This window comes from Scyliorhinus canicula, chromosome 2 (assembly GCF_902713615.1).
Source record: "Scyliorhinus canicula chromosome 2, sScyCan1.1, whole genome shotgun sequence".
Lineage (NCBI taxonomy): Eukaryota > Metazoa > Chordata > Chondrichthyes > Carcharhiniformes > Scyliorhinidae > Scyliorhinus > Scyliorhinus canicula.
Genome location: NC_052147.1, coordinates 264,599,103 through 264,613,850, shown reverse-complemented (window position 1 = coordinate 264,613,850; position 14,748 = coordinate 264,599,103).

The window sequence follows — 14,748 nt, the reverse complement described above, 5'->3', positions numbered from 1 at the left end:
AAGCACCCCCTAGGACATTGGTTCCAGTCCTGCCCACGTGTAGACCATCCGGTTTGTAATGGTCCCACCGCCCCCAGAACCGGTTCCAATGTCCCAAAAATCTGAACCCCTCCCTCCTGCACCATCTCTCAAGCCACGTATTCATTCTGACTATTCTTGAATTTCTACTCTGACTGTCCCGTGGCACTGGTAGCAATCCTGGGATTACTACCTTTGAGGTCCTACTTTTTAACTTATCTCCTAACTCCCTAAATTCTGATTGTAGGACCTCATCCCTTTTTTTTACTTATATCATTGGTGCCTATATGCACCACGACAACTGGCTGTTCACCCTCCCCCTTCAGTATGTCCTGCAGCCGATCGGAGACATCCCTGACCCGAGCACCCGGGAGGCAACATACCATTCGGGAGTCTCGTTTTCGACCACAGAAACGCCTGCCTACTCCCCTTACAATTGAATCCCCTATGACTATAGCCCTGCCAGTCTTTTTCCCGCCCTTCTGTGCAGCGGAGCTAGCCACGGTGCCATGAGCCTGGCTACTACTGCCTTCCCCTGGTGAGTCATCTCCCCCAACAGTATCCAAAACGGTATACCTGTTTTGGAGGGAGATGACCGCAGGGGACACCTGCACTGCCTTCCTGCTCTTTCTCTGCCTTTTGGTCACCCATTCCCTGTCTCCGTCACCAATCCTAATCTGCGGTGTGACCAACTCACTGAACGTGCTATCCACGACCTCCTCAGCATCACGGATGCTCCAAAGTGAATCCATCCGCAGCTCCAGAGCTGTCATGCGGTCTAACAGGAGCTGCAGCTGGACACACGTCCCGCACATGAAGAAGTCAGGGGCATCGGCCGCGTCCCTGAACTCCCACATTGCGCACGAGGAGCATAACACGGGTCTGGGATCTCCTGCCATTTTTACCCTTTACCTTAACTGATTACAAATATAGTATCAAGTAATTAATAAGTGAAAGGAATAAAGATTTTACTTACCGATCACAATACTCACCAACACACGAAGAGTTAAATTTCTCCCAGCAACTGCTAATTGGAGCACTTTCCTTGCCAGCCAATCAGGGTAGGTGGATGGCTATGCAAAATTACCCTTAGAGTCCAAAAAAGGTAAGGTGGAGTTACAGGGACAGGGTGGCAGCGTGGGGATAGGGTGGAGGTGTGGGCTTAGGTAGAGTGCTCTTTCCAAGGGCTGGTGCAGAATCGATGGGCCAAATAGCCTCCTTCTGCACTGTAAGTTCTGAATGGCTAACATCATCATTAACATAATGATCTCATTAACGTAACTATTAACTCTTTACCCTACAATTAACATCTGTTTTGAGGCCTTAATGAGACTACGGCCTACCCGATGCCCCATAGGCACTTACACACTGCATTGATACTGACTCTCAATGGACACTAAACTTCCATCAGCACCAACTAATACAGATCAATAAGATCAATAAGGGTGTTGGACATTGTGTTGTTGGGTCTTAACCATGAGTAATTCATGTTTGCACAAGGAGAGCTGGAAAGGAATATAGGACCAGGTGTAGGCCTTTTATCCCTTCAAGCCTGCCAATCAACAATTGATCTAGCATCAATTGCTGTTTGCAGAAGAGAGTTGCAAATGTCCACTGCCTTTGAGTGAGGAAGATTCCTAATTTCACTCCTGAAAAGCCGCTAGTTTTGCAACTGTGGTCTGAGTGCGAGACGCCACAAAGAGCGGCAATAGTTTCTCCCAAACTACCAAAACTTCGAGCTAATCACCCTTTGACCTGCTAAATTTCAGGGAATACAATCCTAGTTTGTCTAATCTCTCATCATAGTTTAACACTTGTTGTAAATCGAGGAAATTTTTTAAAAGGGTTAAATACTGATATTTTACCTGGCATTGGCAGAAAAAAACTGTTCCCAGGAATAACAGTGAATAAAATAAGGTACAAAAAAAAAATCAATAGATATTTACTTTTACAACACAGCCTTCTACAAATAAACTCTAGAGGCAAACTGTGATGCTTGCAACATCCAGGATTCTATGTTTGCTAATGCAATAGGAGGGAGTGTGAGAAGCCTGTAGGGATGGCTGAAAACTCCGCCATGAATTGGTACAATGTCTTCTTCACAACAATCTCCGAGCTTTTAGCACTTTAAGTGTGCTGTCTGCTTGCGTTAGTGGATTAGACAACTGATGGTAGCAGAGTAGACAAGTGAATGATGTGGGGCAGAACAAGATGCTTCGTTGCTCATTTCAGCTGGTTCCGAACGCGAGCAGACAAAAGTGCGATACGTTTTCTTTTTTTTCTCATCATTTATAAAATGATAGATGAAAAATTATAAGTCTTTAGGCCATTGCCATGCAATGAATTATTGCAGGGACTAAACCTCCAAAATGACATACAACAGGACTATTATTTTCTGTTTTCTTTTAAGAAGGAGATTATTGGGTTTTTTTTGAGTTGGGAAGGAGTTTCACAATTGATTCTAACTACCGTTTCATTTTAGGAATTTCCGAATAGCTAAAAACCAACAATTAATATTTGCAAAATTTGGGACTAAAGTTATAGTCCACGTGGCTTTAAACATTTCAATACACCCATTAACTCAAAGTTGCCAATGTCCATAGGTTCTGAGCACTGAGTGATCAAACATTTCTCATGTGGTCAACTATGAAATTGCTTGTAGTGTTACATTTATGTAGCGCCTTTCACAACCTCAGGATATACAAATGCATTTTGCAGCCAGCAAAGGACTTTCGAATTGTAGTAACTGTTGCAAAACAAAAAAGCCAATGACAACCAATTTGAGAACTGCAAGCTGCCACAAACAACAACATGATAATAACAAGACAATCTGATTTTTAGTGATGTTAATTGAGGGATAACTGGACCAGGACATTGGCAGGAAATCCACTGCTCTTCTACAAAAAGGTGCCTTGAGATCTTACACGACTGCTTGAGGGAGCAGGCAACACCTTTCTTTAATATCTCGTTTAGAACAGCGTACTGCTGATAGTGCAGCACTTCCTCAGTACTGCACTGGAGCGCCAGCCTTGATTTTTGTTCCCAAATCTCTGGACTGGGACACCATCGGATTATTCTGGGATCCAGCTGCACCAGGCAGTGTGCAGAATCACAGAACTCCTGTGCACCTTTGAACCCTGGGGTGGTGGAGAATCTCGTTCAGGCAAAAATGGGATTGGCACCACCGATGCTCCAGTTCCCCCCGCCGGCGGCAGAATCGAGCTTCTCACCCCACACCAACAGGAGGATTCAAATGGGTCATTTGAACACATTTGCTTCCTATTAACGGACTGGACACCAGATTCTCCATATCTCCGTGATGCTCCTGCCTTCTCGACGGGGATTCACGTCGGCATGGATTGGTGCAAGTATTTGCCGTCATGGTCTTGCCATGGCGGACCTCACGGTAGGCCAAGGAGGTAAGTATTTAAGATAGGTGTCCGCAAAGCCCATCGGAGGGCCCCCTCCCACCCACAACACAAATCGGGCTCACCCTGGAACCAAGCCCTCCATCAGACCCACCAGCAGACTCCTCCCCCCCCACCAGACCCCACCATCAGACCCCCCCTGAAAGACCCCCCCATCAGACCCTCCCATCAGACCAACATACTAGACCCCCCCACCAGATTCCACCCTCAGAGATCCCTACCTGACCAGCTCATCAGATCCACCCACCAGACACCCCACCAGGCACCCCATCAGACTCCACACCAGACAACCCCATCAGAGACCCCCATCAGACCCCCATATCAGAGAACCCCCATATCATAGAATCCCCCATATCAAAGATCTCCATAACAGAGACCCTCCCCACAACAGAACCCCACCCCCTCCCCATTAGCTAAAGAGAAGTCCAGGCAGAAACAGTGAAAAAGCACTACGTTTTCACTCACCTGTCCCTTACACCTGCTGCCTCAGACAGGAATGCAGAAAGCAGCAGCAGTTAGAAAGTCAAAACAAATCAGAAGGCTTTAAACCCCCTCAGATCCTTTGATCTGCAAGGCTTCTATTCACTTTCAGGGAGAAACAGCTCATAGTTAACTATAATTGACAGCATAATAGTTTCCTAACTGCAATGATTAAAAACATCGAGCTATTATTGACAGCTCCTGACCACATCAAAAGCAGTTAAGTACTTTCTGCTGAGAAAAAGAGGATGTGATAGCACCTAACTCCTATATGTATATAAATATTTCAGTTAGTTTCAAAGCAGGGTACTTGTAATGGGTGGTCTCTGATGGGAGGTCTGATGGGGTGCTGGTAAGGGGTATATGATCAGGGTTGATAGGGTTCAGGTCACCCTCATGCATGAGTCCTGAGGGGACTTCCGGTTGTGGCTATGCGGAGCTAAGCCGCACGTTCGGCAGCTCCTGCTAAAAACGGACTTTGGGGCTCTTTTCAGGGCCTCCAATGGAGCTTTTACGATGATTCCTGACGTGGGAAGGGGTCTGCAGTAGATCCCCAGGGTTCGATGGTCCGGACCAGGAGTGGGGTGAGCAGAAAAGCGGTGACAGCGCCCCTGGAAAAGCGAGGAAGGGAAACAAAATGGCGGCCAGCAGAGCCCTCGAGGAGTGGAGGCAGTGAGCGCAGGAGCAGCAGGCGACTCTTCTGCGCTGCTTCCAGGAGCTTAAGGTGGAGCTGCTGGAGTCGCTGAAGGCTACCACCTGAGAGCTGATGAAGACTCAGACAGCCCAGGGGGCCGCGATCCGGGAGCTGCAGCAGCAGGCCTCCGAAAGGGAGGATGAGGCTGTGGCCGTCGCGGTGAAGGTGGAGATGCACGAGGCGCTCCATAAAAAGTGGCAGGAGCGGTTCGAGGAGCTGGACAACCAGTCAAGGCGGAAGAATCTACGGATCCTGGGCCTCACGGAGGGGCTGGAGGGCTCGGACCTGGCGGCCTATGTGGTCATTATGCTGAACTCATTGATGGGAGCTGGGTCCTTCCAGGGGCTCCTGGAGTTGGAGGGGGCCCACAGAATACTGGCTAGGAGGCCCAAGCCGAATGAGCCACGGCGGGTGGTGTTGGTGCGGTTCCACCGGTTCGTTGACCGGGAGTGCGTGCTCCGGTGGGCCAAGAGGGAGCGGAGCAGCAAGTGGGAGAACACGGAGGTGCGGATGTTCCAGGACTGGAGTGCGGAGGTGGCTAAGCGGAGGGCCGGGTTCAACCGGACAAAGGCGGTGCTCCACAGACGGAGTGTGAAGTTTGGCATGTTGCAGCCGGCGCGTCTGTGGGTCACCTACAAGGACCGGCACCATTATTTTGAGTCCCCAGAGGAGGCATGGGCCTTTGTGCAGGCCGAGAAACTGGACTCAAACTGAGGGGCAAGGATGGGGGTTTTGTATGAAAATGTAACTGTGTTTAATTTTTTTCTCTGGAGGGGGGGTTCTCTGTTAAATGCAGGATGTGTGTTGGCTTTAGGGTGGGTGGAGCGATGTCTTCATGTCTTTTTGTATGGGTCTGTGGACGGGTTCGGGCAGGGAGGTAAACTGGGAGTGCAGGGAGGTGGTGGTGGGGACTGGCAATGAGAGTTGCTCTAGAGGAGGCGGGGTTGGGCAGGGCGAAAGCGCGGGCTTTTCTCTGGTTTCCAGCGCTGCGGGATGATGGGGGGCGGGGTCGGGGCTGAGAAGCGCGGGCCTTTCCTGGCTGTTATTTTCCCGCGTAAGAGCGGGGGGGGGGGGGGGGGGGGGGGGGGGAGGCGGGCCAGTTGATGGGCACGAAGGAGGAGGAGGAGTCCCATGTGGGGAGGGATCGGAGGTGTGGCAGGAGTCGCTGGGGTCAGCAGAAGTTAGCTGGCTCACGGGAGTGCTGTGGAGGGGAGGGCGCGGCTAGGAGGGGTCCTAGCCTGGGGGTGGGGGGGGGGGGGGGGGGGGGGGGGGATACCAGATTGCTGCTGAAATGGCCAGGAAGGAGCTGGAGAATGCAGGGGGTGCGGGGGCGGGGTGAGATCCCGCCATGGGGAACAGGCCGAGCGGGGGACGCTGGCCAGTGGCGGGAAGGGGATGGGTTATGGCTAGTTGGCAGGGGAGGGGGGCAGGGAGCCCTCTGATCCGGCTGATAACCTGGAATGTGAGGGGGCTGAATGGGCCGGTCAAACGGGCCCGGGTGTTTGCGCACTTGAAGGGGCTGAAGGCGGATGTGGCCATGCTCCAAGAGACACACCTGAAAGTGGCAGACCAGGTTCGACTGAGGAAGGGGTGGGTGGGCCAAGTATTTCATTCAGGGCTGGATGAGAAGAATCGGGGGGTGGCGATCCTGGTGGGAAAGAGGGTGACATTTGAGGCATTAAAGGTGGTGGCTGACAGTGGCGGGAGATATGTGATGGCGAGTGGTAAGCTGCAGGGGGAGCGGGTGGTGTTGGTGAATGTTTACGCCCCAAACTGAAACGATGCGGGGTTTATGCGGCGTATGTTGGGCCGCATTCCGGAGCTGGAGGGGGGGGCCTGATCATGAGGGGGGACTTCAACACGGTGCTTGATCCCCCATTGGATCGATCCAGGTCCCGGACGGGTAGGAGGCCGGCGGTGGCTAAGGTGTTGAGGGGGTTTATGGACCAGATGGGGGGGTGGATCCCTGGAGGTTTGCGAGGTCAAGGGCCAGGAAGTACTCGTTTTTCTCCCACGTGCATAAGTCCTATTCTAGGATTGATTTTTTTTGTCCTGAGCAGGGGGCTGGTTTCGAGGGTGGAGGATGTTGAATACACCGCCATTGCCATTTCGGATCATGCCTCGCACTGGGTGGACCTCGGGCTGTGGGAGGAGAGGGACCAGCGTCCGCTCTGGCGCTTGGAGGTGGGGCTGCTGGCAGATGAGGAGGTGGCCGAGAGGGTTCGGGGGTGTATTGAGAGGTACCTTGAGGCCAACGATAACGGGGAGGTCCGAGTGGGGACGGTCTGGGAGGCATTGAAGGCGGTGATTAGAGGGGAGTTGATTTCCATCCGAACCCATAGGGAGAGGGGGGAGCAGAGGGAGAGGGAGAGATTGGCAGGGGAGATGGTGCGGGTGGATAGGAGATATGCGGAGGCTCCGGAGGAGGGATTGCTCGGGGAGAGGCGTAATCTTCAGGCCAGGTTCGATCTACTGACCACCAGAAAGGCGGAAGCTCAGTGGAGGAAAGCACAGGGGGCGGTGTATGAATATGGGGAGAAGGCGAGCAGGATGCTGGCACACCAGCTCCGAAAGCGGGATGCGGCCAGGGAGATTGGGGGAGTGAAGGATAGAGATGGGAAGGTGGTGCGGAGGGGGGTAGACGTTAATGGGGTCTTTAGGGACTTTTATGGGGAACTTTACCAGTCTGAACCCCCGGTTGAAGGGTGGTGGGGGGGGGGGGATGGGGGCTTCTTGGACAAGCTGCGATTCCCGAGGGTGGAAGAGGGGCAGGTGGAGGGACTGGGGGCGGCGATCGAGCTGGAGGTGGTTAAAGGGATAGGGAGTATGCAGTCGGGGAAGGCGCCGGGGCCGGATGGGTTTCCGGACAAATTTTATAAAAGGTATGCGGACCTGTTGGGCCCCCTGTTGGTCCGGACCTTTAACGAGGCAAGGGAGGGGGGAGGCTTTGCCCCCAACTATGTCACGTGCTGATTTCCTTGATCCTTAAGCGGGACAAGGACTCTCTGCAGTGTCGGTCATATAGGCCGATCTCGCTGCTAAATGTAGACGCCAAGCTGTTGGCGAAGATCTTAGCTACAGGAATAGAGGATTGTGTGCCGGGGGTCATTCACGAGGACCAGACGGGATTTGTAAAAGGAAGGCAGTTGAACACCAACATACGAAGGCTCCTCAATGTCATTATGATGCCGGCTGTGGAAGGGGAGGCGGAGATAGTGGTGGCATTAGATGCGGAGAAGGCCTTTGATAGGGTTGAGTGGGGGTATCTGTGGGAGGTGTTGGAAAGGTTTGGGTTTGGGATGGGGTTTGTCCGGTGGGTGAGGTTGCTTTATGAGGCCCCGATGGCGAGTGTAGCCACGACTAGGAGGAGGTCGGAGTACTTTCGGCTGTACCGGGGGACGAGACAGGGGTGTCCCCTGTCCCACTTGCTCTTTGCGTTGGCAATTGAGCCCCTGGCCATGGCGTTGAGGGAGTCAGGAAACTGGAGGGGCCTGGTGCGGGGTGGGGAGGAGCATCGAGTGTCGCTTTATGCGGACGACCTGTTGCTGTATGTGGCGGACCCGGTGGGGGGGGATGCCGGAGGTGATGAGGATTCTCAGCGAATTTGGGGGCTTCTCTGGGTATAAGCTCAACTTGGGCATGAGCGAGTTGTTCGTGGTGCACCCGGGGGATCAGGAGGAGGGGATTGGTAGGCTCCCACTGAAGCAGGCAGGGAGGAACTTCAGGTACCTAGGAGTCCAGGTGGCTGGGAGCTGGGGGGCCCTACACAAGCTCAACCTCACAAGGTTGGTGGAGCAAATGGAGGAGGAGTTCAAAGGTGGGATATGCTACCGCTGTCACTGGCGGGCAGGGTGCAGTCCATCAAGATGACGGTGCTCCCGAGGTTTTTGTTCCTGTTCCAGTGCCTTCCAATCCTTATCCCGAAGGTCTTTTTTAGGAGAGTCAACAGGAGTCCAAACAGTCCAAAGATGTGCGGGTTAGGTGGATTGGCCATGCTAAATTGCCCGTAGTGTCCTAATAAAAGTAAGGTTAAGGGGGGGGGTTGTTGGGTTACGGGTATAGGGTGGATACGTGGGTTTGAGTGGGGTGATCATGGCTCGGCACAACATTGAGGGCCGAAGGGCCTGTTCTGTGCTGTACTGTTCTATGTTCTATGTTCTATGAGTATTACGGGATTTGTGTGGGCGCATGGGACTCCGAGGGTGAGAAGGGTGTTCTTGGAACGGGGCAGGGATGGGGGTGGGCTGGCGCTGCCCAACATCTGTGGGTACTATTGGGCTGCCAACGCAGCGATGGTGCGTAAGTGGGTAATGGACGGGGAAGGGGCAGCATGGAAGAGGATGGAGATGGTGTCCTGTGTGGACACGAGCCTGGAGGCGCTGGTAGCGGCGCCGTTGCCGCTCCCTCCAACGAGATATACCACGAGCCCGGTGGTGGTGGCTACCCTCAAAATTTGGGGGCAATGGAGACGGCATAGGGGAGAGGTGGGGGGCTCGATGGAGTCCCCGATACGGGGGAACCACCGGTTTGTTCCAGGGAGCATCGATGGCGGATGTCTGGGCTGGCACAGGGTAGGTATTAGGAGGTTGAGGGACCTGTTGGTAGATGGGAGGTTCGCGAGCTTGGGGGAGTTAGAGGGGCAGTTTGGGCTCCCCCCGGGGAACATGTTTAGGTACATGCAGGTTAGGGCGTTTGCCAGGCGGCAGGTGGAGGGGTTCCCCTTGCTGCCCCCACGTGGGGTACGGGACAGGGTGCTCTCGGGTGTGTGGGTTGGAGGAAGGAGGATTTCGGACATATACTGTGTAATGCAGGAGGTAGATGAGGCCTCGGTGGAGGAGCTGAAGGGTAAATGGGAAGAGGAGCTGGGTGAGGAGATTGAGGAGGGGACGTGGGCGGATGCCCTGGAAAGGGTGAATTCCTCCACTTCCTGTGCGAGGCTTAGTCTCATACAGTTCAAGGTGCTGCATAGGGCCCATATGACTGGGACGAGGATGAGTAGGTTTTTCGGGGGCGAAAACAGGTGTGCTAGGTGCTCGGGGAGCCCAGTGAACCACGCCCATATGTTCTGGGCATGCCCAGCGCTGGGGGAATTTTGGAAGGGGATGGCAAGGACGGTGTCGAGGGTGGTGGGATCCAGGGTCAAGCCAGGCTGGGGACTCGCAATTTTTGGGGTTGCAGTGGAGCCGGGAGTGCAGGAGGCAAAAGAGGCCGGTTTCCTGGCCTTTGCATCCCTAGTAGCCCGGCGGAGGATCTTACTTCAATGGAAGGATGTGAGGCCCCCAAGCGTGGAGGCCTGGACCAATGATATGGTGAGGTTTATCAGATTGGAGAAGGTGAAATTTTCCCTGAGGGGATCAGTACAGGGGTTCTTTAGGCGGTGGCAGCTGGACTTCCTGGCGGAACGGTAGGGAAATAGGCCGGTAGCAGCAGCAACCCGGGGGAGGTGGGGGGATTGGGTTTGGGGGGAGGGAGAAGTGTGTATATGGGTGTGCGGGCTGTGGCGGGTGTTATCTCTTTCCTTTCTGTTGTTTGCTTTTTTTTGTTTGCGGTTTAGTAGTTGCTTTTGTAGGGGGGTGGGTGTTGTTCTTGGATTTTTACAATGGTTATTCTGTTAATATTGTTTTGTTGTTTATATTTTGTGAAAACCTTAATAAAAATTTTTTTTTTTTTAAATGCATGAGTCCTGAGGGGAGGGACCCAAAAATTCCCGTGGTTGGGGGTGGGGCGAGGATGCCACTACTTGTCAGCGAGCAGAGGAAGGATTTGCTTTGTGGTGGTGAGGGAGGCCAGCTGCCGGATCTCGCTATCAGGCCACCTACTCAAAATAGTGGCTCAACAGGATTTAGAGGAACAAATATGCAGGGAGATTGGGGAGACTTGCAGGAGTAATAGGGTTGTCATAGTAGGGGATTTTAATTTTTCTAACATAGACTGGGACTGTCATTGTATTACAGGCTTGGATGAAGTGAAATGTGTTAAATGCGTTCAGGAAAGTTTCCTCAGGCAGTTATGGAAGGGGACAAAATTGGACCACAGATGCAAGTTCTAAATTGGGGCAAGGTGAATTTTGATGGAATTAAACAGGACCAAGGGTTGATTGGAGTAGCTTGTTTGAGGGCAAAGGGACCTCCGGCAAGTGAAAGGCCTCTAAAAGTGAAATAGCTAGTATTCAGGGTCGATATGCTCCTGTTAGGGTGAAGGACAGGCTGGCAGGAGTAGGAAACCCTGGATGACAAAACATATTGAGGTTTTGGCCAGAAAGCGGAAAGAGGCATGGCTCAGGTACAAACAGCTGGAATCAAGGGTTTCCCTGGAGGTGTACAGGAGATACAGGAGTATACTCAAGAAGGAAATTAGGAGGGCAAAAAGGGGGCATGAGGTAGTTTTGGTTAAGAGTATTAAGATGAACCCAAAGGGATTCTTTAAGTATATTGAAGGAAAAATAATAACTAGAGAGAGAACAGCACACCTCAAGGACCAAAGTGGACACATATGTGTGGAACCGCAGGAGATGGGTGAGGTTCTCAATGAATATTTCTCCTCTGTGTTTACCGTGGAGAAAGACATGAAGACTTGGGAACCTGGGAAGGTTAGTGGCGATATATTGGGGATAGTTTGCATTATAGTAGAGGAGGTGATGGACGTATTAAGATGTATGAAGGTGTGACCAGGTACATCAAAGAACACTGCGTGAAGCTAGAGACGACATTGCAAGAGCCCTGACTGAGATATTTGCATAATCGTTAGTCACAGGTGGAGGGGAGCAAATGTTGTGCTCTTATTTAAGAAGGGCCGCAAACAAAAACCTGGGATTTATAGACAAATAAGCCTAACATCCTAAATTACAAGAGAGGATTCTGGGACATAAGATATGCAGGCCTTTGGAAAGACAGGTTTTAATTAGGAGTAGTCAGCACGGCTTTGTGCACAGGAAATCAGGCCTTACAAATTTGTTAGAGTTCTTTGATGAAGTGACCAGGAAGGTTGATGAAGGTAGGTAGACGTAGTCTATATGGACTTCAGTAAGGCCTTTGATAAAGTTCCACATGGTAGGCTGCTCTAGAAGGTTAGATCACATGGAATCCAGGGAGAGCTGGCAAATTGGATAGACAATTGGCTTGATGGTAGGAAGCAGAGGGTAATGGTGGAAAGATGTTTGTCAGACTGGAGGCCTGTGACTGGTGGTGTGCCTCAGGGGTCAGTGCTGGCTCCATTGCTGTTTGTTATCTATATCAACGATTTGGAAGAGAATGTGCAAGGCATGATCAGTAAGTTTTCAGATGACACTAAAGTAGGTGGTATTGTAGACGGTGAGGAACGTTATCAAAAATTGCAGCAGGATCTTGATCAGCTGGGGAAATGGGCCGGGAAATGGCAAATGGAGTTCAATATAGATATGTGTGAGGTGTTGCATTTTGGAAAGTCAAATCAAGGTAGGACTTCCATGGTGAATGGTAGGACCTTAGGGAGTATCGTGGAACGGAGAGACTTTGGAGTTCAGGTGCACGGTTCTCGAAAGGTGGAGCCCCAGGTAGATAGGGCAGTGAAGAAGGCTTTTGGCATGCTGGCCTTCTTCAGTCAGGGCATTGAGTACAGAAGTTGGGAAGTTATGCTGCAGTGTACAGGACGTTGGTGAGGTCGTACCTGGAGTATTGTGTTCAGTTTTGGTCGCCTCGCTATAGGAAAGATGTTATTAAATTGGAGAGAGCACGGAAGAGATTTACAAGGATGTTGCCAGGACTCAAGGGACTGAGTTAGAGGGAGAGATTGGACAGGCTGGGACTTTTTTCTTTGGAGTGTAGGAGACTGAGGGATGATCTTATAGAGGTGAATAAGATCATGAGAGACACGGATAGGGTGAATACACTCAGCCTTTATCCCAAGGCTGGGAAACCGAGAACTAGAGGACATAGGTTTAAGTTAAAAAGGGAAAGAATTAATGGGAACCTGAGGAGCAACTTTTTTACAATGGGATGAGCCGCCAGAGAAAGTGGTTGAGGCAGGTACATTGACAACATTGAAAAGGCATTTGGACAGATACATGGATGGGAAAGGTTGAGAGGGATATGGGCCAAATGCAGGCAAATGGGGTTAGCTTAGATGGGCTTTTTGGTTGGCATGGACCAGTTTGGGCCGAAGGGCCGGTCTCAAAGAACAAAGAACAAAGAAGAAAGAAAAGTACAGCACAAGAACAGGCTCTTCGGCCCTCCAAACCTGTGCCGACCATGCTGCCCGTCTAAACTAAAATCTTCTACACTTCCGGGGTTCGTATCCCTCTATTCCCATCCTATTCTTGTATTTGTCAAAATGCCCCTTAAACGTCACTATCGTCCCTGCTTCCACCACCTCCTCCAGCAGCGGGTTCCAGGCACCCACTACCCTCTGTGTAAAAAACTTGCCTCGTACATCTCCTCTAAACCTTGTCCCTCACACCTTAAACCTATGCCCCATAGTAATTGACCCCTCTACCCTGGGAAAAAGTCTCCGACTATCCACTCTGTCTATGCCCCTCATCATTTTGTAGACCTCTATCAGGTCGCCCCTCAACCTTCTTCGTTCCAGTGGGAACAAACCAAGTTTATTCAACCTCTCCTCATAGCTAATGCCCTCCATACCAGACAACATCCTGGTAAATCTCTTCTGCACCCTCTCTAAAGCCTCCACATCCTTCTGGTAGTGTGGCGCCCAGAATTGATCACTATACTCCAAGTGTGGCCTAACTAAGGTTCTATACAGCTGCAACATGATTTGCCAATTTTTACACTCAATGTCCCAGCCAATGAAGGTAAGCATGCCGTATGACTTCTTGACTACCTTCTCCACCTGTGTTGCCCCTTTCAGTGACCTGTGGACCTGTACACCTAGATCTCTCTGACTGTCAATACTCTTGAGGGTTCTACCATTCACTGTATATTCCCTACCTGCATTAGACCTTCCAAAATACATCACCTCACATTTGTCCAAATTAAACTCCATCTGCCATCTCGCCGCCCAAGTCTCCAAACAATCTAAATCCTGCTGTATTCTCTGACAGTCCTCATCGCTATCCACAATTCTACCAACCTTTGTGTCGTCCGCAAACTTACTAATCAGACCAGTTACATTTTCCCCCAAATCATTTATATATACTACGAACAGCAAAGGTCCCAGCACTGATCCCTGTGGAACACCACTAGTCACAGCCCTCCAATCAGAAAAGCAGCCTTCCATTGCTACTCTCTGCCTTCTATGACCTACCAGTTCTGTATCCATCTTGCCAGCTCACCTCTGATCCTGTGTGACTTCACCTTTTGTACCAGTCTGCCATGAGGGACCTTGTCAAAGGCCTTACTGAAGTCCATGTAGACAACATCCACTGCCCTACCTGCATCTATCATCTTTGTGACCTCCTTGAAAAACTCTATGAAGTTAGTGAGACACGACCTCCCCTTCACAAAACCGTGCTGTCTCTCGCTAATACGACCCCTATCTTCCAAATGGGAGTAGATCCTGTCTCGAAGAATTCTCTCCAGTAATTTCCCTACCACTGACGCAAGGCTCACAGGCCTGTAGTTCCCTGGATTGTCCTTGCTGCCCTTCTTAAACAAAGGAACAACAATGGCAATAGTCCAGTCCTCCGGGACATCACCTGAAGACAGTGAGGATCCAAAGATTTCTGTCAAGGCCTCAACAGTTTCCTCTCGGCCCTGGGGACTTATCCACCTTAATATTTTTCAAGATGCCCAACACCTCGTCTTTTTGGATCTCAATGTGGCCCAGGCCTACGCACCCTTCGCCAGACTCAACATCCACCAATTCCTTCTCTTTGGTGAATACTGATGCAAAGTATTCATTTAGTACCTCACTCATTTCCTCTGGCTCCACACATAGATTCCCTCCCCTGTCCTTCAATGGGCCAACCCTTTCCCTGGCTACCCTCTTGCTTTTTATGTACGTGTAAAAAGCCTTGGGATTTTCCTTAACCCTATTTGCCAATTACTTTTCGTGACCCCTTTTATCCCTCCTGACTCCTTGCTTAAGTTCCTTCCTACTTTCCTCCGTGCCATAGATTCTATGAACAACGGAATTCGGAACGGAATCCCTTGCACTCCCCGCCATGCATCAATCTGCATGGCGAGGCAGAGTGAA